Source organism: Mytilus edulis, chromosome 13 (genome assembly GCF_963676685.1).
Source record: "Mytilus edulis chromosome 13, xbMytEdul2.2, whole genome shotgun sequence".
Lineage (NCBI taxonomy): Eukaryota > Metazoa > Mollusca > Bivalvia > Mytilida > Mytilidae > Mytilus > Mytilus edulis.
Genome location: NC_092356.1, coordinates 13,960,893 through 13,985,316, shown reverse-complemented (window position 1 = coordinate 13,985,316; position 24,424 = coordinate 13,960,893). Strand labels below are relative to the sequence as shown.

The window sequence follows — 24,424 nt, the reverse complement described above, 5'->3', positions numbered from 1 at the left end:
TAAATGATGAAGCAATCTCAGACTTGGAATAGATGACAGTTAAATGATGGAGCAATCTCAGACTTGGAATAGATGACAGTTAAATGATGGAGCAATCTCAGACTTGGAATAGATGACAGTTAAATGATGGAGCAATCTCAGACTTGGAATAGATGACAGTTAAATGATGGAGCAATCTCAGACTTGGAATAGATGACAGTTAAATGATGGAGCAATCTCAGACTTGGAATAGATGACAGTTAAATGATGGAGCAATCTCAGACTTGGAATAGATGACAGTTAAATGATGGAGCAATCTCAGACTTGGAATAGATGACAGTTAAATGATGGAGCAATCTCAGACTTGGAATAGATGACAGTTAAATGGGACAATACCCCTAATGCGCCTTGAAATGAGGAACACAAAAGTCACGTGTAAACAAAAAATCTCTGTGTAGTGATATTTGACACATTTCTATGATAAACAAATGACTGAGCTGAACCATTAGTGTTAATTTAGAAAGTAAGGGAACACAGAATAAATGTGTAAAAACCATGGAGCTATGAAATGTGTTCAAAGTATTAAAATTTCAAAGAACTTATTGTGTTAAAATTGGGATTTTTTACCATGAGGAGCCACATCGCAAAAGGATACTCGGGGTTTGCTAAATTACGGAAAAATGAATCACACTTCGTACCCCGAAAATTTAACCACATATGTAAAAATGTCTCAGCTTCGAAACAAGCCATCATACATATACAAGTTTACGATGTGGGCTGAGCAACAGAAGAAAACGTTACCATTATGGCCTACGGAGAAACAATTGCGCATATTGCCCCAAATGATGGAGCAATCTCAGACTTGGAATAGATGACAGTTAAATGATGGAGCAATCTCAGACTTGGAATAGATGACAGTTAAATGATGGAGCAATCTCAGACTTCGAATAGATGACAGTTAAATGATGGAGCAATCTCAGACTTGGAATAGATGACAGTTAAATGATGGAGCAGTCTCAGACTTGGAATAGATGACAGTTAAATGATGAAGCAATCTCAGACTTGGAATAGATGACAGTTAAATGATGGAGCAATCTCAGACTTGGAATAGATGACAGTTATGATGAAGCAATCTCAGACTTGGAATAGATGACAGTTAAATGATGGAGCAATCTCAGACTTGGAATAGATGACAGTTAAATGATGGAGCAATCTCAGACTTGGAATAGATGACAGTTAAATGATGGAGCAATCTCAAACTTGGAATAGATGACAGTTAAATGATGGAGCAATCTCAGACTTGGAATAGATGACAGTTAAATGGGACAATACCCCTAATGCGCCTTGAAATGAGGAACACAAAAGTCACGTGTAAACAAAAAATCTCTGTGTAGTGATATTTGACACATTTCTATGATAAACAAATGACTGAGCTGAACCATTAGTGTTAATTTAGAAAGTAAGGGAACACAGAATAAATGTGTAAAAACCATGGAGCTATGAAATGTGTTCAAAGTATTAAAATTTCAAAGAACTTATTGTGTTAAAATTGGGATTTTTTACCATGAGGAGCCACATCGCAAAAGGATACTCGGGGTTTGCTAAATTACGGAAAAATGAATCACACTTCGTACCCCGAAAATTTAACCACATATGTAAAAATGTCTCAGCTTCGAAACAAGCCATCATACATATACAAGTTTACGATGTGGGCTGAGCAACAGAAGAAAACGTTACCATTATGGCCTACGGAGAAACAATTGCGCATATTGCCCCAAATGATGGAGCAATTTTAGACTTGGAATAGATGACAGTTAAATGATGGAGCAATCTCAGACTTGGAATAGATGACAGTTAAATGATGGAGCAATCTCAGACTTCGAATAGATGACAGTTAAATGATGGAGCAATCTCAGACTTGGAATAGATGACAGTTAAATGATGGAGCAGTCTCAGACTTGGAATAGATGACAGTTAAATGATGAAGCAATCTCAGACTTGGAATAGATGACAGTTAAATGATGGAGCAATCTCAGACTTGGAATAGATGACAGTTATGATGAAGCAATCTCAGACTTGGAATAGATGACAGTTAAATGATGGAGCAATCTCAAACTTGGAATAGATGACAGTTAAATGATGGAGCAATCTCAGACTTGGAATAGATGACAGTTAAATGATGGAGCAATCTCAGACTTGGAATAGATGACAGTTGTTGATGGATTCTATGGAGACATTTATTTTTTCATGGTTTGACATTAACCCTCCATGTTTGTGTATATTTGATTTCATGGTTTGACATTAACCCTCCATGTTTGTGTATATTTAATTTCATGGTTTGACATTAACCCTCCTTGTTTGGGTATATTCGATTTCATGAATTTGTCTAAGTCTGGGTTTGTTAATATAGAAGATTTGTATCTCAATGAACTTTTAAAATCCTGGTTCCCTTGTATCCATGGAATTCACAAAATTGGAATTCAACAAATACTAATGAATCCACAGAAGTTGGAAAGCTCGGATGTAAACACTTGTGATTAGTATAAACATATAAATAAGATGTAATATGATTGCCAATGAGACCAATATTCACCAGAGATACAACAAGTTAGCTGTTGTTTTTAAAGAATCAGCATGATCTTGTCTTGAAACTGTCTACTGTTATTAAAATGGAAATTTTGCTGAAATGCAATAAAGGTCGGATGTGAATACCATTCAATTTATCTTTATAACAACGAATATGATAAACCTATAACTTATAGTGTCTGAAAATGGAACTTTATCACAAAAACAGAATTTGACCTCCAGATATTCAGTCATAAACCCGGTTGAAATAGAACAAAAGAATCGAAGCTCTTTGTTAGAGAAGGCGATAAATGTGTACTGTATTGTTTACTATTCTCAGATCTGCAGTGACATCACAACATGTAACTGACCAATCAATGATTAGCATTTGTGTTATGTAAACAATGTTGAGAGGTGATGCGGATGAGAATCCTCTAGATTTTCCATAGACTTCAATGTAAATTAATTTAATTGATATATATTGACACCAGTTGAATCTAGTAATTTTACCCACTTAATATTGTTAAAGACACTATATAATATCTCCATTTTGATTTTTATCATACTATATCCTCTGGTGACAAAATTTTTAAAAGTTAATAGAAACAAACAAAATTACAATTTTCTTCTTAATTACGAGGTGTTTAATTTTAAAAACAGCATTTGCATAAGTTTTCAATTTATCTAGTACAGAGTTGAGCAGAACAATTAGATTTCAAGTCGACGACATGGGTATCTTTCAAGCTGGATAAAGAAAATGCATAACCTCTGATTTTTTTGAAAAAATTACCATGGACGGAAAACATATCAATCTATTAGTTCAAAAATTTTCGTGTCTGCCCTTCCATTATGTGACTCAAGAAAAAAATCCAAAAAAGGGGGTAACAATGTATCGAAAAGAGAAAATCGCGTGCACCTATTTTATGCGTGCTTCAGTTGAATATTTTGTCTTGATATCGTACAAAGTAAGATTTTTTGATACATCGTCTCGCTTCAGATTCTTTTATTGTTATATATCAAAGCTAAAGATTGACTTTATAACACAAAAAATAACAGTACTAAAAGATGAAATATATAGGTCAAGTGAAATACCTATCTAATGAGTCACAAAAACAGAGAAAGTGTGTTCGAATAGCTATTTTTTTACTGAAAGTACTTGACGACAGTCTTTCAAGTTGGATGATGAAAATGCATATCTTTGAAAAAATATAATTTTTTGTGTTTGAAAACTAGGGTTTATAGTCCTAATACACTAAAAAAAAATCTAGTCTGCCCTTCCACGAAATTTTTAATTAGAATTTTTTTAAATGTTTATGAATTTTCAAAAATTCCAACTGACAACCGATCAGACGATAGTTTTAAGTTGAATCAATGCAGACAAGATCATTAACCGATGCTCATTAGCTAGTTGATACATTTGTCTTTTAAAATACAACTGACATATCTAAGGATCGTAATGGTGCAATGTGGATAAATTTATCGGTTTCCATGAGCAAAATTGGTAGCGCGTCATCCCTACAATGGCTTCCATTTCTAAGATTGTAAAACTGAACTGGCGTAATGGGGAGGTAATTCTGACGAAGTAGACTCCTGACTGTATTGAAGCAGTCAAGTTCTGATGGATATGTGTACCTCTCAGTTATCAAAGGTACTACTCATTCTTCTCAACAATTTTAATTTACCTTTTATTTATTTTCTGAGAAATAGATCTTATCAGGAAAACTAAACATGACCAGTCAGCTTTATAAATTAGGTTCACAAGGGAGACAAATCCTGTTCAAGAGACGTGTATATCATGCATTAATTCTGTACAGTGAATACAGTCACCTATTGTATCTGAGTCTGTACAGTGAATACCGTCACCTATTGTATCTGAGAAACTTAATTTTGTACAGTGAATACAGTCACCGATTGTATCTGAGTCTGTACAGTGAATACAGTCACCGATTGTATCTGAGTCTGTACAGTGAATACAGTCACCGATTGTATCTGAGTCTGTACAGTGAATACCATCACCGAGGGGGGGAGGGGTTTAGCTGTTATGCTGTTATGGGGCATTTTAATTCTTTGTTATCTGTTATTCTGAAAATATATTTGCTGTTAGCTGTTATTGTCTTATTATTTGTTAGCTGTTATTGGGCTTTTAGTTTTTTTGTCATCTGTTATTGTGATAAATGTATTTGCTGTTAACTGTTATCGAAAATTGGAATGTTAGCATTTTCTGACAGCCACGAACGAACATACTAAATTAGAACAATTCTTAATATGACAAAAAGGAAAACATATGGCCAGGAATATCTGACAAGGATCTCAATTAAGGACTAGGTCCTTGCATCCAATTAACCTTTGATATTATATGGAACATAGATTCAGCTCTTTTCATAATAGAACCAAATACAGTGTACAATGAAAGTTCCCACCATGTACTGGGTTCCGAAGCTGCACATAACTCATTACAAACAAAGATTTATTTCGTCTTCAAGCCATCGTTCCACTACTAAACTATGTATTCTACTTATTAGTAGACTTGGTACATAGAAAATGGAATTCATTACAAAGGATTATACCCGTTATAAGAAATACTGGATTTGTCAAGGACTCGACTTATTTTAATATTTCATTAACTGTTATCTGTTTCTATCCATTTTAATTCCTTGTTATCTGTTATAAGCCAAATCAATTTGCTGTTTTGCTGTTATTGGGACCCCCTTTGCCCCCCTATCACCTATTGTATCTGTGAAACTTAATTTTGTACAGTGAATACAGTCACCTATTGTATCTGAGAAACTTAATTTTGTACAATGAATACAGTCACCTATTGTATCTGATAAACTTAATTCTGTACAGTGAATACAATCACCTAGGCTATTGTATCTAAGTCTGTACAGTGAATACAGTCACCTATTGTATCTGAGTCTGTACAGTGAATACAGTCACCTATTGTATCTAAGTCTGTATAGTGAGTACAGTCACTTAGTGTATCTGAGTAACTTAATTCTGTACAGTGAATAAAGTCACATATTGTATCTGAGAAACTTAACGCTAGCAATTTTGTAAAAAGAAGAGAAAAGGGTTTAGATACCTTTTATAATAATTTTCTTCATACATTTCTATCAATGAAAACAATTAGACAATTGAAAAGAAGGTAATGCCAGAACCCACAATTAACAGCACATATAGAAGAGTACTAGACTGACCAGTCTCGGTCCTGTATGGACCTTCTTCAAATGCAGAACGATTAATTTATATATAAAGTGGCATAAATCGATGTCTCCTTTCTGTCTCTGATAAAGTATTGAAATCTACTAAACTTTAAAAAAAAAAAATGAAATCTTACTAGATCTCTGATTAAACCATGATAGGTCCTTTCAAGATCTCCAATAAAGTGATAAATCTCTATACATCTCGATCTCTGATAAAGTAATGATATCTCTTGTCTAGATCTCTGAGAAAGGATGGTATATCATGTCTAGATCTCTGAGAAAGTGATGGTATCTCCTGTATAGATCTCTGAGAAAGTGATGGTATATCCTGTTTATATCTTTGATAAAGTAATTATATCTCCTATTTAGATCTCTGATAAAATAATGATATCTCTTGTCTAGATTTCTGAGAAAGTGATGGTATCTCCCGTCTAGATCTATAAGAAAGTAATGCTATCTCCTGTTTAGATCTCTAATAAAGTAATGACATCTCCTATCTAGATCTCTGATAAAGTAATGATATCACATGTCTAGATTTCTGATAAAGTAATGACATCTCTTGTCTAGATCTCTGATTAAAAAAATGATATCACCTGTCTAGATCTCTGATAAAAAAGAATGATATCTCCTGTCTAGATCTCTGATAAAAAAAAATGATATCTCCTGTCTAGATCTCAGATAAAGAAATGATATCTCCTGTCTAGATCTCTGATAAAGTAATGATATCTCTTGTCTAGATATCTGATAAAGAAATGGTATTTCCTGTGTAGATCTCTGATAAAGTAATGATATCTCTTGTCTAGATCTCTGATAAAGTAATGGTATTTCCTGTCTAGATCCCTGATAAAGTAATGATATCTCCTGTCTAGATCTCTGAGAAAGTAATGGTATCATCTGTATATATCTTTGATATAGTAATGATATCACTTGTCTAGATCTCAAATAAAGTAATGATATATTCCGTCTAGATCTCTAATAAAGTAATGATATATCCTGTCTCAGGGTTGGCAAAGTATTAGCCGCCCGGGAATTCCCGGGATGGACAATACTCCCTGAAATGGGTAATGCTGGGCAGTACTGGGCAATATGATTGTTTAAGCTTATTTTAACACAAAATAGTAAAGACTTGTTGTTACAGTAGTTTCATAGTATTATAGCTTAATATACACATTTCATATAGATAACCATTGACAGTAATTTCTAGAAGAATAAAAAATTCAATTTCATTCTCTTCTATGTAGACAGAATACAAGATTTGCACATTTTAGGATACCTAGATTGTAAATTACCAAGCATGCATTGTTTCAATAATCCAAACTTTCATTTTATTGCACTGTTTAATCTCTGATAAAATAATGATATCTTCTGTCTAGATCTTTGATAAAGTAATGATATCTTCTGTCTAGATCTTTGATAAAGTAATGATATCTCCTGTCTAGATCTCTGATAAAGTAATGATATATCCTGTCTAGATCTCTGATAAAGTAATGGTATTTCCTGTCTAGATCTTTGATAAAGTAATGATATCCCCTGTCTAGATCTCTGATAAAGTAATGATATATCCTATATAGGTCTCTGATAAAGTGATGATGTCTCCTGTCAGGATCTCTGATAAAGAAATGATATCTCCTGTTTAGATCTCTGATAAAATAATGATATCTCCTGCTTATAACTCTGAGAAATTAATGATATCCCCTGTCTAGATCTCTCAGAAAGTAATGATATCTACTGTCTAGATCTCTCATAAAATAATGAGTTCTCCTGTCTAGATCTCTGATAAAATAATGATATCTCTTGTCTAGATTTCTGATAAAGTAATGATAGATCTCTGATAAAGTGATGATATCTCCTTTTAGATCTCTGATAAAATAATGATACTGCTGTCTAGATCTCTGTTAAAGTAATGGTATCTCCTTTCTAGATCTCTGAGAAGGTAGTGATATCCCCTGTCTAGATTCTCGATTAGGTAAATTCTCCAATTAAGTCATGATATCTTCTTGTGAAAAAATTAATTGTACTGGAACAAAATTCTAACTTTATCCATAACTGTCATGGTGTTAACTATATAAGTCCAAGGACAATATCTCTGCAAAAAAACTGACCGACAGAAAATTCAAATTTTATCTGTAACTTGTCATGATATAACTATTTACTAATTTTCAAATCTCTATCTTCAAGCACAAGCAAAAAAGTGTGGAAAACTGATTTGCCGGACTGATGAATGAACAAACAGACGGAGTGCAATTCTTCGACGGTAGAGAAGTAAAATGCTTATGTTTCAAGTAAAATAGATGCACTTCCAAGCTAACACACCGTGAACATTTGCAATAAAACAGTTATAAGGAAAGGTACTTTCTTCAAGTGATTTATTAAAAGATATTGAATTAAAGCATTGAGTATTTGAATAACATAAAGAATTTAATTCAATTATATAGAAAATGTATCATAGATGTCTGACATATGTCTGTTGGGGAAATATGGAATAGGACAGTTTTCCTTTTTTAATTTGAAATAAGACAAATATCATATATTGTTAGGGACGACATCAAAAGTTCAACGAAGGATTTAAAACTTTTAAAATTCATATAGTGGTTTTTTTCACTGACCCACTACCCCCCCCCCCCCCCTCTTAACTTAATTTGGGAAAAAATGATTGACCTATAAGGATATATATATAAAATTCATGTCAATTAAACAAAACTTGTAGCAATTTTCACCCCACCCCCAAACTATTTGAATTAAGTTTTTTATCCTTCATTGAATTTTTGATGTCGTCCCTTAAAGAGATCACATTTATCGTCTTCATTATACACGTTATGACCAATCGAATTGTCATTTATAAAGTTTTGTAGGGGTGAAATATACCTCTGTTTGATAAATGAGCATTTTCATGTTTTTCCACTAAGTTTTGGTATTTGAATACAAAAAAACAACACACTTTTGAACCAAATGGTACACTATACACTGATGCGACGTTGTGGTATTGTTATATTATCATGACAACATGTACTATATCAATATATAGTTTAATTTTGGATGTAACTCGTCTTCTGATTGGCTGACGTTATTTTGTTATTAGCCCATAGACATAACTTAGTCATGTGACCGTGACATCATTAACGTTTTTTAATGGTGTTCTATACGGTTAAAAATGGAATTTAGAATTAAATTATAAGAAATGACTGTAATATTTTTTCTGTCTATTCGAAATAACATATATTTCTTCTGTCTATTCGAAATAACATATATTTCTTCTGTCTATTCGAAATAACATATATTTCTTCATAGACAGAAAAAATGTTACAGTCATTCCTTATGTCACCGTCGTATTTATGTGCATTATTAAATGGTTGATTGGTTATTCATCAGTTCATTTATTTCATTCATTCATTCATTCATTCATTCATTCCATTTTCTGTTTCATCATACTCATTATGACGATTGACTGAGACTGACGACATTTCTAATATACGTCACTGCACAATTTCATATACACGTCACTACACACCTGAACGATTTAAATAGAATAAAATATTATTGCACGAGCGCGGGAAAATATATGTACGCCTTATTTATATAATATAGAGCTTTAGTATTTCATTAACTGAATAGCCTCATTTCAATGCTGACGCTTAAACGTACAGGTTAGTTAATTTTGTTATTTGAAAAATAATATTTAGTTTCTTGATAGAGTTTCATTCATTTTTATCAGTTTTATCATAATCTGCAATACGACTTTTCCGTACTTTTTACATAGTTTTATAGTATAGTTCAAAATTACTGAATTACAGCTAGAAATTGTTTTATTGGCGATATTAATTCATGGCGTAATTTTAAAGTGCTTTGCCGAATTCATTAGTCCGTCAGTTCTTGTCTCATTGTAGTTTGTGGTTTTATATTTAGATTTTGAATGGATGTAATTGTTTCCGAATTTGTTGAAAGATTTGTATATGTTGAAATAAATGTATATTAACAGTTATTTAAAGTGGTACTAAAGTCACTGTCTAGTATAAGCCATTGACAGTGGCGGATCCAGAAATTTACACAAGTGGGGGCCCACTGACTGACCTAAGAGGGGGCCCGCTCCAGTCACGCATCAATGATTCCCTATATAAGCAACCAAATTTTTTCCCCAAAAAAGGGGGGCCCGGGCCCCCTGGCCCCCTAAAACCGCCTCTGATTAAGCTAATTTGGTGTATGTCAAGTTCACTGTGACAAATGGAGCCTTCAGAGAGTGAGATGACCTAGTTTTGGTGCCACGGTTTTTCGTAGTTTAGAGTTGTCGGAGAATCTGTACGCACTTGCATTTATTTGGTTAACAGTTCATCTAGATATCTACTCGGCGACACGATAATCCAAAAGTATACAGCGCTGTTTAGGTATATAGTGAAAAAGTTGTAAACAAATCCCGGAGTTGGATTGAAAACATGTAAAGGCATATTGGTAATGAATATTTTGCGCAAACCTACGAATTAAATGAGTTTGGTGGATGTTTAATTTTACACCGATAACAAAAGGAAATTGTTTCATCCATTAATATATTCATAATATTGTGTTGGTGTGACTGTCGATAACGTTCCAGTTGAGTAGCTTCATAGTACACATTTTCGTTGTGTGTTTACAATCATCACAGATGTCAATTTCATTACACATTCCGCGGTGGATTCGACTGGTATTGATATCAATGAAGTAAACAATAGTGTATTGAACCCAGACAGTATTTTATTAGATTGGAGCTGAAATTTAAATGATTTAAGAATAGCAATTATAACAATTAACATTATTTACTAGAAATATTTGATTTTAAGTATTAGATATTCTTTATATTGGTTTAGTATTACTTATATATATATATATATTTAAGATGTCATAGTTTATCTTATTACTTATATTTTTCAGTTTGAATTATTGTGCGCATTGTTGCATGAACACCTGGTCCTTGCACTGTCAGATTTCACATGCACATTAGATCATTTGACGGTAAGTTGACATTTTCATCATCATCATCATCAGCATTTTCATTATTTGTGTTGTCTTTCATATGTGTCTGTTTGCGTTTTGTATTGTGTCCCGTTTTATATATTGAGTACTCTGTTTTGACTATGGCTGAAGGAAATGCATCGGGTTCCGTAGTAGAGGGTAATGTTAAAGGTCATGAACCTAATATGACAGAGACCGATATTGCAAAACTGGTAGCATTTTTGTCTAAACATGGTAAATATAAAGAACTTACTAATGAGGAGAATGACTTAATATCTCGGCACGGGACGTTTGCGCTTTTTCATAGGACATTTGCGCTTTTTTTGTGGACACTTGCGCTTCAAAACATAGGACATTTGCGCTTTTTAAAAATGGACATTTGCGCTTTTTTTTAATATATATATCTATGACTTCCCTCCTCTTTTATCCGGGCTTGGGACCGGCAGGTTTGACCTGGCAGAGTTAAAGTCATTCTTTATTGTTAAAAGTTTAAAAATCATTTCATAGCACATTCATGTCATAGCACATTGTTGATATATGTTTAAAAGTTTATGTACAGCTAAAAGTAAACATTCTTATGAAATAAAATCAAGTACTGTCATCACAATTTCAGGTCAGTGTAGATTGATATTTGAAGCCCAATGAGTGAACAAATTTTGCTCTTGTTATCTGTCCTGATTGGTACTTAGCCCACATCTCAAAGAAATGACCGAGTTTCTCCTTCTCAATTCTTGATTGGGGAGCCTGTTCATCAATGTACCGAATCTTAATATAATTTACTGACTGTTGTTCAATAATGTTCTTCAATAATATAAAAATGGCAGGATGAGTCATGTAAAACTGTGCATTGTAGTGAGCATGGAAGGATTCTGGTCCATTTGTTGTACGCTTACTGTAAGATGGCTGTTCATCGTCCGTTTTAATTCTTGCATTACAATTTTTAACGGTACATCTCCATGAAAGGTCTCCAATTTTTAGGGTTTGGTCAGTCAGTGGGCCCCCACTTATGAAAATTTCTGGATCCACCACTGTTTTCACCGATTTAAGTCTATAGGAGTAAGATTGAGGGAAAAGGACTGAATTGAAAGTTGAGAAGGGATATTGACATTTGAATCAGGAACCCCATGTCCAACCGTCTTGAGGCAATACACAATTTTCTGTATGAATTTTGACATGTTTCTGAAGGGGAAACTTTCTAGCTTCACGCGAAACAAAAAATGACAAACAAATCTCTAAGGGTAGTCTCAAAAGAATAAGTTGATACTGGTTGTGGGAAGACAAATATAATTATGGCCACAATATATCAATCAAATTTAAGGTTTATTACGAGTCCAATCTGTATGTATTTGTATTACGAAATTTTTTAAATATACTAAAACTATAAAAATACGGTATACTAGTACTCAAGTCCGAATAGAACAAACGTTGCATTTTAATAATTGTATATACCAAAAGAAAACGTCGTCCACAGTCAAAATGTGTGTTTTATATTGCATTTAAAAAAAATGCCGGGATTTTGATGCAATGAGTCAAAAATTTTACAAAAAAATCCAGACTTTACTACAGAAATTTTCGTAAACAAGTTTTAGACATACAGTACCCAGTTGCTTGTCCATGGCGCGAAGTTCACGAAAAATACTAAACAACATTTAGAATAAATAAAAACGTGCAAAGTCACCGGAGTCGAGTGCACCGTAGATTTTTTTCTGGGTAAATATCCGTCGGAAAAGTAAAAAAAAGACAATGAAAGCGTGATTATATTTTTTATATACCGCTTTAACTCGTGTCTCGTAATTAAAACACTATTGCAAGCAAATATTTACCTTCAGCAAGCTTATCATTCCTGCGGGGGTGTCCATCAAAGGCTGTCGTGCCATAAAAGCGCTTAATTATCGCAAAGCTTACACTGTATAATATCTGCATTTCTCTTAAACTCAACGACGCCATGTTTTTACATGTTTTTTGTGCTCTGCTGTCTAAACCACACTTTTACAAAGAAAAGGAAAAAGAGGACAGGAAGATGTCCGAGTTTAAAAAAAACAGTAATGGACCACTTCTGGCTCTCTCCCGATGAACAAAAAAACACGCCCCTGCAGGTGAGCGGTGTACAGTTCAAGGTCAAATCTAAATTATCTCTTTTAAAAGATGAAAAAAGAAAGAAAATGATTAAAACAAAATTTAAAAAAATAGGTTTGAGCAAAATTGATTCTTTTTTATTATCATTTCTTGAAACAAGGCATGACAATCAATACTTTTTTTGTGTAATCTCGCCACGGGATTTCCTGTTTCGCGCGCTTTCATTGATTGTATTTCATGATGTACGAGAAAGACGCCATAGTTATATTGCTCCTAGCTAAAAGACTTATTACGAAGATTCTGTGACAAATACATATTTACAGTGAGTTTATAAGATAAAAGGGAACATTTACTGTGGCAAAATCCAAATTGAATTGTTGGGACAATAATGAAATTGAGAATGGAAATGGGGAATGTGTCAAAGAGGCAACAAGTTGAACAACCCAACCATAGAACAGGCATCAGTAGATGTTTATTATTTAGACATGGCAGATCCAGAGTGGAGGGGGGAAGGCCTTTCGTGGGGAAAATTTGGTTAATTATGTAGAATTAAGGTTCTGAAACATAGACTTCATTTAACTTTTATATACCTAGGTCCAGCCATGCCTTATAACTTTCATAGATGCATCAGTTTGTCTGTACTCATAATAATTTTTTGGGTTAAAAAACGGCCATATTTTTCATGTCCTTCAGATCTTCTTCTTCTTCTTCCAGGTAAGGAACCGGATTCAATACTGAATGTTCATGGTTCCGTGCGAAAACTTTACGCAGTGTCAGACAACACAGAAAGCTTTCTCTTGGCTATTTACAAATACATTTAAAACGTTCGCAAAAATATACAATTAAAATTATTTACAACTGGGTTTTCCTACTTCCTTTCAGAGCATGCCTTCAGGGCAGCTCTAAATCCCTCAAAGGTGTTGGTCGCTGTAACTGTTGTTGGTAGGTTGTTCCAGTCCCTGATTGTCCTCGGGAAGAAAGATTGGCCGTAAGTGTCTGTACTTGTTCTTTCTTGGAAGAAGCGGTTTTTACCTCTGGTCCGGTTATCATTCGGTGTCAAATATTGGTGACGGTCTATATAGATAAGATCATGCTTGATTTTAAATAGCATGCATAATCTATTTGTTTTCCTCCGTTCTTCGAGACTTTCCCACCCCTAAACCATATATATTCTTGTAGGGGACAATAAAAAAAAATGAAATGAAATAAAAGGGAAGTCCCTAGGGGGTCACCCCACCCCCTCTTGTTTGAAAACTTGTAAACGGTCAACATCCCCACCCCTAAATTGTTAACCATATATATTCATGTATGGGACAATAAAACTAATCAAATGAAATTAAATGGAAGTTCCTTGGGGTCACCCCCACCCCGTTCAATTTGAGAATGTACTATTATCTTGTAAACGGTCCAGATCCCCACCCCTAAACCATATATATTCTTGTAGGGGACAATCAAAACAAATGAAAATGAAATAAAAGGGAAGTCCCGAGGGGGTCACCCCACTCCCTCTTGTTTGAAGACTTGTAAAAGGTCAACATCCCCACCCCTAAACCATATATATTCTTGTATGGGACAACAAGGCTAATTAAATGAAATTAAAGGGAAGTTCCTGGGGGTCGCCCCCACCCTGTTCAATTTGAGAATGTGCTATTATCTTGTAAACGGTCCAGATCCCCACCCCTAAACCATATATATTCTTGTAGGGGACAATAAAACAAATGAAATGATATAAAAGGGAAGTCCCGAGGGGGTCACCCCACTCCCTCTTGTTTGAAAACTTGTAAACGGTCAACATCCCCACCCCTAAACCATATATATTCTTGTATGGGACAATAAAACAAATCAAATGAAATGTAGGTAAAGTCCCTGGGGGTCATCACCACCCCCTCCTGTTTGAATACTTGTATACATAAATGGTGGAGATCCCTACTCGTAAGCCATATATATTCTTGTATGGGACAAAAAATCAAATCAAATGAACATGGGACCATATGAATGGCAAGTAATAAATATGGGAGCTTTGTTTGGGAGACTTCGTAACAGCATCCTGTTACAATTACTTCTTGTTTATTTTCAGGCTTCCAGTCCAGCAATTTACAAACTATTAAGGAAGGCAACACTAGATAACACGCTGGCAGGCAACACTAGCCAAAACATTGTGGCAGGCAACACTAGATAACACGCTGGCAGGCAACACTAGCCAAAACATTGTGGCAGGCAACACTAGAAAAGATAATGGTAAGCATCTTTTGTAATTAATTCCCTCATTGTCTCTCAACCTCATTTTAATCAAGGGATAAAGTTAAAAACAAAAAAGTCTATTCCTTAAATGTCAATTTATTGATTTAATGCCAGCTAAAGTGCCTAGAGTGATTCATCTACAACACTAAGTTGAAAAAATTACTATCCTGTTGATCCAATATTTTTGTAGTGTATCTGCCACAAGTTGGATTCAAACTCACAACCTCTGTGAGTATTGACAGTATACAGTAGTTGACTATTTGGACACCTCGGTCATTAATGTCAATTTAATATTAATCATACATGTAAAGTCTTGTCCTCAATTTCAGTGCAATTTAAAAAATGCATTTATGAAAAAAGTGCCTACTATTTTGGTTTTGCCTGCAGCATCCTACAGTAGGATGCAAAATTTAGTTTACTATATATACATGTAGTTAATATTTATGCACCCAATATAGCTAATTGGGGCATTAAGTGTTACTTTTGAGGTTTGTCTTTCTGTATCCTTCTGTCCCATTTTCCACTCCCCACTCCTGCTTAAGTTACCTTAAATTTTATAAAACTCATACACTATGAACAGAACCACAATGCACAGAGATCAATTTCGGGCAGTGAGTCATTTATAGTTCTAGAGTTAGGTCCCTTTTTTACTTGGTAAATTTTTATTGCGAAGCTTGAGTGTCCTCAGACACGTTCCTCTTAATCTTTTATTATTTAGGCACTACTTACTTTATTTTTTCTTGGAATATTGTCAAACAGCTGAAGCTTTTTCATTTCATAATTAAAAAAAAAGTTTATTTGCATACTTACAATGAACTTTCACTTTCACTTTCAGTACGTTGCTATTAATAACGTTACTTACCATTGTGACACTGTGACGTTTAAATTTTAAACATGATTTTATGTATTGTTTTTATCCTGATGACGCTGCCCTAGGCACCGAAACATGTCGATCAATAAATTTTCTGCAGCAGTCCCTAAAGTGTTGTTGTTATAAGACTCTCTAAAAAAAAAATCAGTATCCCCTACAATTTTTATGCCCCACCTTCGATAGTAGAGGGGCATTATGTTTTCTGGTCTGTGCCTCCGTTCGTCCGTCCGTCTGTACAGGTTAAAGTTTTTGGTCAAGGTAGTTTTTAAAGAAGTTGAAGTCCAATCAACTTGAAACATAGTACACTTGTTCCCCATGATATGATCTTTCTAATTTTATTGCCAAATTATAGTTTTCACCCCAATTTCATGGTCCACTGAACATAGAAAAAGATAGTGGGAAGTTCAGGTTAAAGTTTTTGGTCAAGGTAGTTTTTGATGAAGTTAAACATTGTTAAAGTTACATCAACTTGAAACTTAGTACACATGTTCCCTATGATATGATCTTTCTAATTTTAATTCCAAATTGAAGTTTTGACCCCAATTTGTCCACTGACCATAGAAAATGATAGTGCGAGTGGGGCATTCGTGTACTATGGACACATTCTTGTTAAACTTATTTCACTGATGTATAGATTTTTTTAGTCAACATTTACATGTAACTAGTTTTATTTTTATACATCTGCAAAAAATTTAAAATATTTGGTCGTATATTGGTATCATGTTTTATTGATGCCAGCATCTTTAGAAGACAGATGGTTTCAGGATAATAACTTTTTACCTTTTCTACCTAATTAAAGGCTGTATAATTTCAATCAATTGTACATTTCGTTGAGGCCAATTTCCAGAAAATTTGATTAAAGGACAATAACTCTTTCGTAAGTCACATGGTATCTCTCAAAAAGTCATACGACATGCTGAAAAAAAATGTATAGTTTAAGCGGAAAAAATGTTGTACAGACATAAAGTTAGAAAAATAGAACATAGTTTTAGTCATTAGTGTAAATGTAATGCATGAAGACTTTTGGAAACGTACTAGGTGAAAACTTTATACAGAAAGATGTAAAAATCTGCCAGATGGGTAGAAATATCTATGCTTGAAACAACGAAAAATAGTGGATTTTTTAAGAATTTTGGTCAAAGTCAAATAAATGGCCCAAGTTTATGTAAAAGATGTGGTGTTCACTACTGCTTACAGAATGATCGAACTTTTAAGAAAGAATTTTCAGTGAATATATTTCATGTATTTAATGAAAATCTGTTATGGTTTAGTTCCCAGGCTAAAAATGTAACAAAAGCAGAGAGAGAGAAAAAAGGGGAAAAGGGGGGGGGGGAGGGAATTGATTTTCTTGTAAGCTTAATAATGCATTTCAGTTGTCGTATTACTCTAAATGAAAAGCAGCCTTTATATTACACATCTTTTGGTGGATCAGGAAAATGAAAAAAAATTGTGGAGAACTGTTAGAAAAAAATGATACTGCTGAAAACTTATGTTATCCCTGATTGAAAAATCAGCCTTTTTGCGAACTGTTCTGCCGCAAACACTGCGGTAAGGTTGCTGCAAATAGTTTGCCGCAACAACAATTCGACTTTTTACCATGCAAATGAAGGTTGCGGCAGACTTGCTGCAAAGTTTTATAGCCTTATATAGTTTGTGGTGAACTTCTGGCGACTATTTGTGGTGAATCTCTGGCAAATTTTGATAGCCTTATATAGTTTGTGGCGAACTTCTGGCAATTTTTGGGGTGAAATTCTGACAAACTTTCAAAGCCTTATATAGTTTGCAGTGAACTACTGGCAAATTAAGTGACTTTGGTAATTTTTGTACTAATAATAGCAAATTTACATACAAAAACTGCCTAAATTAACTTCCAAAGAGATGCATGATCAATGATGCATGGCCTGTTTCAAGAACTAATTGAATCATATATAACTCAGACATATTTCATATATAACATCCATTTATTTTTTATATGAAAACACGAACATTAAATTAACTTCCCTCCTGTTATCAAAGAAACAGGAAGTCTGATTTTAGTACTGGGAGCATGCTCAGTATGCTATAAAGTTTGTGTAGAAGTTCCAGCAAACTTGAGGACTGCTTTAAAGTTTGTTTACCTAGTTCCTTTAAATTTAAGAACGTTAAGAGTTTGTGACAACCTTGCAGCAACTTTTAACATATGTTTGTGGACAGTTTGCTGCTAGCGGCAAACACGGGTGAACAACTTTCAGGTCTTCTGGCGAACTAAAAAGATTGCTGCAACCTTACCGCAAGGTAACATGCAGCAATGTTTCTCTTTTCATAAGGAATGTAGAGGTTTTGAGTTTCTCTAAATTTGAGTTGAAAGAAATTGATTTGTTATACAAGACATTTATTTTTTAAACTGTTATATAAAGCCAAAGATCTGTTTCCTTTATTTTATTAATACACATGTTCTCAGAAATGAAGTCTGCAGATGATTTATTGCATTTAAACTTCACCCTGAATTTTAGTTTATGAATCATGGATAGAATTGACTTTAAACTTTTATCTTTTTAAACCCTAATTGTTCCGTAGATTCTTTTTAAGCAGCCATTGAAATTAAGGTAAAAATTTTGAAAAAAATGTGAAATATTGGATTGGAGTCGAATGCACCCACACGAGCGGGTTCGAACTCACAACCTCAGTGTTGACTGACTATTGATTACAGTAGCAACTTATTAGACCACTCAGCCACCGAGGCCCTTTATAACATATTAAGATCTAAGTATTAAGGATCATGAACAGTCGAGCCTGTTTTAAGCATGTCACTGATGGAAAGTGTCAAAAGAGGTTCTGAAATATTCCCAGTCCAAAAAAACACAAAACGTGGCTGGGATTGAAACTTGGTTAAGTGTTACAGTTGGAAGATTTATTGTTCATATGTTAGCAGACAAATATATTAAATGGTGGATTCTTGCTCTGTAAATTTGAAGAAGACATTTAAAGGTGTTGATACTATTGGCTAAATAAGTTGGTGAAATGCTTTTCAGTGGTATTAATTGAAGGGAGAGGTATACAAGTAGTCACAAATTTACTTCATATTTCTAGATCCATAAATAAGGTGACCACTGAAATATATAAAGAAAATTCTTGATATGGTATCCAAGAGACCGTTAGAGATAGTTGACCTCTTAAATAAGGGTGATAACCTTAAGGCAGGTTTGACTGTATATGATTATTTTTTTCACATCTAGAATTTTTGTTAACAATAAAACATGTAAAGAATGACTTTCAATCAACACGATCATTAACAATCCTTGTTTCAGAAGGTTTTTTTTAAGCAGCAACTATTTTTTTAAAGAAAATATCTACTTGCATGCATGAGATGCATAGAGTGGAATAATTAGCAAGGAGACATGAAATTCATTAACAGGTATAATTGGTTTGCTGCTACACAAGAAAAGTTCACAATGGGAAAATTGAAGTCTCTTTTGTCAAATTATAGCTCTCAGCTGGTCCTTGCTGACGATTTCTAGGTGATGGCAAGTATTGAAGCACAGCGCCGTATCAGTGTTGTATCCTTCTGCTGGTTCAGTTTGTTAGGTGTGGTATTTTGTTAGGTGTGGTCAACTTTTGAGTTATCTATTTAAAGAGATTGCCTACATTGTGGAATGTGAAATTAAGGGATAATGCTGGATTCTTTTCATCCTTGATAAGTGCCTGTATGAAGTCTGTCTTAAAAGGGGCAGGGTTCCCATAGCAATGTCAACATTTTTTATTTTAGTTCTCTTTTAAATTTTTTAATAGTTCTTCTATGCCATTTTTTTCCTTTTTTCAGATTTAAAAAAAAATCTCCCTCTTCAACATTATTTCATTATTTAATTAGTTATAACCTTTTGTATGGCCCTGCAACGAAGTTGTCGGTGCCATATAGTTTTACCCTTGTTCGTAATTCCGTTGTTCTGCAATGCCTTCAGATATTAGACTGATTTTTGGTATGTGAGTTAACCTGATGATGAGTTACAGATCAAGTTTAAGTTTTGTTCCGCTCCATTAATTTTTGCCAAAATTACGGGCTTTGAGAAATTGTTGAAAATCAGTTATACGGACTTTTTTTCTGAACACCTTTAGATATTGGGCTGATTTTTGGTATGTGAGTTAACCATGATGAGTTATAGGTCAAACTTAGGTTTTTGTTCTGCTCTTTGAGAAATTGTTGAAAATTACAGTTAAACAGACTTTTTTTCTAAACAATTTCAGATATTGGGCTGATTTTTGGTATGTGAGTTAACCATGATGAGTTACAGATCAAGTTTAAGTTTTGTTCTGCTCCACTAGTTTTTGCCGAAATTACAGGCTTTGGACTTTTGAGAAATTGTTGAAAATCAGTTATACAGACTTTTTTTTCTAAACACCTTCAGATATTTGGCTGATGATATTTGCTATGTTAGTTAACCATGATGAGTTATAGGTCAAGCTTAAGTTTCGCTCCGTTCTGATAATTTTCGCTGAAATTACGGTCTATGGATTTTGATAAATTATTGAAAATCAGTTATACGGATTTTCTCTCTTTTCCCCTCCAGATTTTGTGCTGATTTTTGATATGTGAAATTACGGTCTATGGCCTTTGATAAATTATTGAAAATCAGTTATACGGATTTTCTCTCTTTTCCCCTCCAGATTTTGAGCTGATTTTTGATATGTGAAGCTACCATCATGTTTGTGTCTACATGTGTTTATATTGAAATTGCAGATTTTTCAACTTTTTGGGACGGGGCCATTCGTGTCACTTTGACACATCTAGTTCTCATTCTGAATTAGTATTCAGGTCTGCAGTAATGCCTTTAAAAATTTAAATTATTATTTTTATTCCTCTAAATTTCCAGTTTATTAGTTTTGAAATATTATATCTCTTTTGACTTTTTAATGATCATGAAAAACTTTGATTTTGGCTGCACAAAGTTTTGGTCTCTGTCAATCTTAATGAAGGTTATTCCACTAATCAGTTAGCTACACTGAAAATTGTTTTGCATCAATTCATTTAAGTTTATAAAATATTTTAATTTCTTTAAAAAATTGTACTTATGTCCCTCCATATCTAGTACTTCATTTAAAAATCTTTTCATTCTATGAAGTATCAACACTAACCTGGGGGGTTTACTAACATGATACTTCCTAAATAGGTTGTTAGGTATTCAAGTGGCGTGATAGATGGCACAAGGGAGAGAGAGATTGTTGTATGACATTCTAGTAAGGGTTTGGGGTACTAACCAGATGGAGGGATATGGTTGCTTTTTATTCATTAAGTATGTGTGCAGAATAGCATGTTTTGGGTTGAGACTGACTGTCATTAGTAAATAACTTTCATAAGACAGAACTTGCCATAAATTTAGTCTTACATGATTTTAACTTCAGATAAATACCTAATACCTACAATTCAGAATGGAACCCTTCTGGAGCACCTGAGATCACCCCTAGTATTTGGCAGGGCTCATGTTGTTTATTCTTTAGTTTTCTATGTTGTGTCATGTGTACTATTGTTTGTCTCTTTGTCTTTTTCATTTTTAACCATGGCGTTGTCAGTTTATTTTAGATTTATGAGTTTGACTGTTCCTTTGGTATCTTTCTTCCCTCTTTTAAATAAGGAATCTCTTTGGGGTGATGAAATGTAAAATTGGAAAAATGTTCTCTCTTCAGGTCAACCTAGTCTTCAACAAAGATAGGCATCTATACAATATGTTAAGTGTTTATAGTAAAAAATTAGTCGACAAAATTTACTTATATCTATAAAGAAAAAAGTCACAAAATTTACTAAATATAAAAATATCTTTTAAAAGAAAAAAGTTGACAAAATTACTAAATATCTGTAATGAAAGAAATCCACAAAATTTACTAAATATCTCTAAAGAAAAAAGTCTGCAAAATTTACTAAATGTCTGTAAAGAAAAAAGTCTACAAAAATGACTAAATACCTATAAAGAAAAGAGTCTACAAAATTTACTAAATATCTAAAAAATAATTAAAATTCTTGCAATTAAATAAGTTTAAAATTTTTAATTCAGCAAAAGATTTGGGCTTTCACCAACTTGATGTGAATGATATTGCATTATTATAGTGTCTGAGTACAACATTATTACATAACTTGCTGGCTTCAAATTTCTTTTTTTTTACAAAAATATAAAGTATATCCAAAGTTAACACTGGCAAGTCGAGTATAACAATGTATCTAACACTGCACAATCTGCATAAACCTGCATACCTGCATAGGATAATTAGCATTGCATATATAAATTAACATGTAAAGCTTATGCTGGCTTGCTGATGTTTTCTTTCATTGTTCTATACAATTAACCCCTAGTCCAATATAGCAACATCTATTTAAAATTGACCTGGGACTGGTATTTTGGGCAGGTAGGGAGGAATAAGGGAAATACCTTGGCCTGGGATTTTATGGCTTAAAGAAAGGGGAGGGGAAACCCAGTGACACTTGTGAAGTGGGGAGATAAAAGGAATGGGGAAATCCAGGGCCTGGTGTATTTGCAGAGATAAAAGAGGGAGAAGGTTACATCCACGGGCTGGTGAACAGGGGGAGATAAAAGAATGAATGGGGAAAGAGTTGCTGTCCATTGAATGAAGTAAGTTATGTGTTAATGTTGTATTCACATTGTTGTGATGATTTTATTGTTGCTTTGAAGTTTGTGGAGCACAAATACCCCAGTACTTTTGGATAAAAATAATAATGAAAAAATATTCCGGTTTAAACTTTCAGTTTTTAATAAAATATTCCAGTGTTCAAATTAACCATTAGAGTGGTCTTTCTTAAAGTCGTCAAACAAGAACCAAAGTGTACCTTTTAAACTTTAGAATATCAATTGAACAATTAATTAGAAACCTTTGGTTTTAACATTTATGCGTGTTTCGGAATTCCTTTCATTAAAATTGAGTAAAAAAAATTCACTCTATTAAAACAATTTTGTGTTGTAAAGAAACCCACAAAAACATACAATTAAGTACTTAACCTAAAGTATAGAAACTTGTTTTTGTTGGAGACTATATTGACCTCTTGGGTCCCGGTTTTTTGTGTTGTTTAGTTCCTGTTTCAATAACATAATCCCTAAAGTCATTTTCAATTAATAATGGCCAAGGACAAATTATAAAAAACCCACAATAACCAAGTCCTTTATATTAACTTGTATTATAAGGAATCTCTTTGGGCCGTGATGAAATGTAAAATTGGAAAAATGTTCTCTATTCAGATCTATTCATGTTTAGAATTTTGTTTACATTTGTTCTTTTCATTTCGATTGACCATTATTTTTATATTCCAATGTTAATTTGATGGGGAACAGATAAATGGCCATCTTCCTTTTAAAATCAATTTATCACCAATTTAATTTCCTATTTTTGTAACACATGCAGTTGACATTTCTATAGGAACCAACTACTGTTAACCAACTTATTTTGTGGACCTTTGAATTGTGTTGTCATTTCTATCATATTTCGCAGCTGATATTTTTTTTCCGTGTATCGCCGATTCTATTATATTTCACTTAAAAAAAAATTTCATGTAAATATAAGAAAGACGATGAGGTATGATTGCCAATAAGTCTTTACTCTTCTAAAGAGACTTAATGACTCGAAAAATTAACAGCTTAAGGTACAATAACTGTACGACCGTCAACGATGAGCAAACCCCAAACCGCATTGTCATCCATAAAAGGCCACAAAATCACATATGCAAAACAATTCAAATGAAAAAACTGATATTTTTTTGTGTATCTCCATTTCTATCATATGTCACTTAGAAATATTTTTTGCCATATATATATATATATAGAAGAAGATATGGTATGATTGCCAATGAGACAACTCTCCACAAGTGACTAAATGACACAGAAATTAATAACTATAGGTAACTGTACAGCCCTCAATGATGAGCAAAGCCCGAACTGCATAGCTATTTAGGCACAGAAATCATGTATGTAAAACAATTCAAACCACAAAACTTATGACCATACAGACATTTCTATCATATTTCTCAGCTGATATTTTTTTCACATATTGCCATTTCTATCATATTTCACGAGACTTTTTCTGCTTTTATATTAAAAAAAAAAGATGTGGTATGATTGCCAATGAGACAACTCTCCACAAGAAACTCAATGACACAGAAATTAACAGCTATATGTAACTGTACGGCCCTCAATGATGAGCAAAAACCAAAGTGCATAATCAGCTTTGATAGGCCCAGAAATCACAAATGTAAAACAATTCAAACAAACACACTTAAGGACCATTTAGCCATTTTTAGCATTTTTGGATAAATATCGTGATGATCTAATTTTTCGGATTATTTCGCAATTCTATTTTGAAATACTCGTGATTTATATTCGGCTTACTATTTTTCTTTGAAGTCTTCTTAATAAATTGTCCAAAAAATGAGTTGGTTCACAGTATGCTCCTCTTCTAGTCTTGGTCATCCCCCTGTAGCAGTCTCAATAATCCTTTATTCCCCGCCCCTGCTGAGTCAAAGTTAGAGACTTCAAAA

At 33.5% G+C, this 24,424-nt stretch overlaps 1 long non-coding RNA gene across 1 annotated transcript; it reads left to right on the top strand.

Moving 5' to 3' along the window:
• The first annotated feature begins 9,308 nt into the window (after positions 1–9,308).
• On the top strand, positions 9,309–24,100 carry LOC139501434 (uncharacterized). The gene is made up of 3 exons (XR_011658563.1): positions 9,309–9,391; positions 10,647–10,727; positions 14,881–24,100. It is a non-coding gene; the product is annotated as an uncharacterized lncRNA (long non-coding RNA).
• The last annotated feature ends 324 nt before the right edge of the window (positions 24,101–24,424 follow it).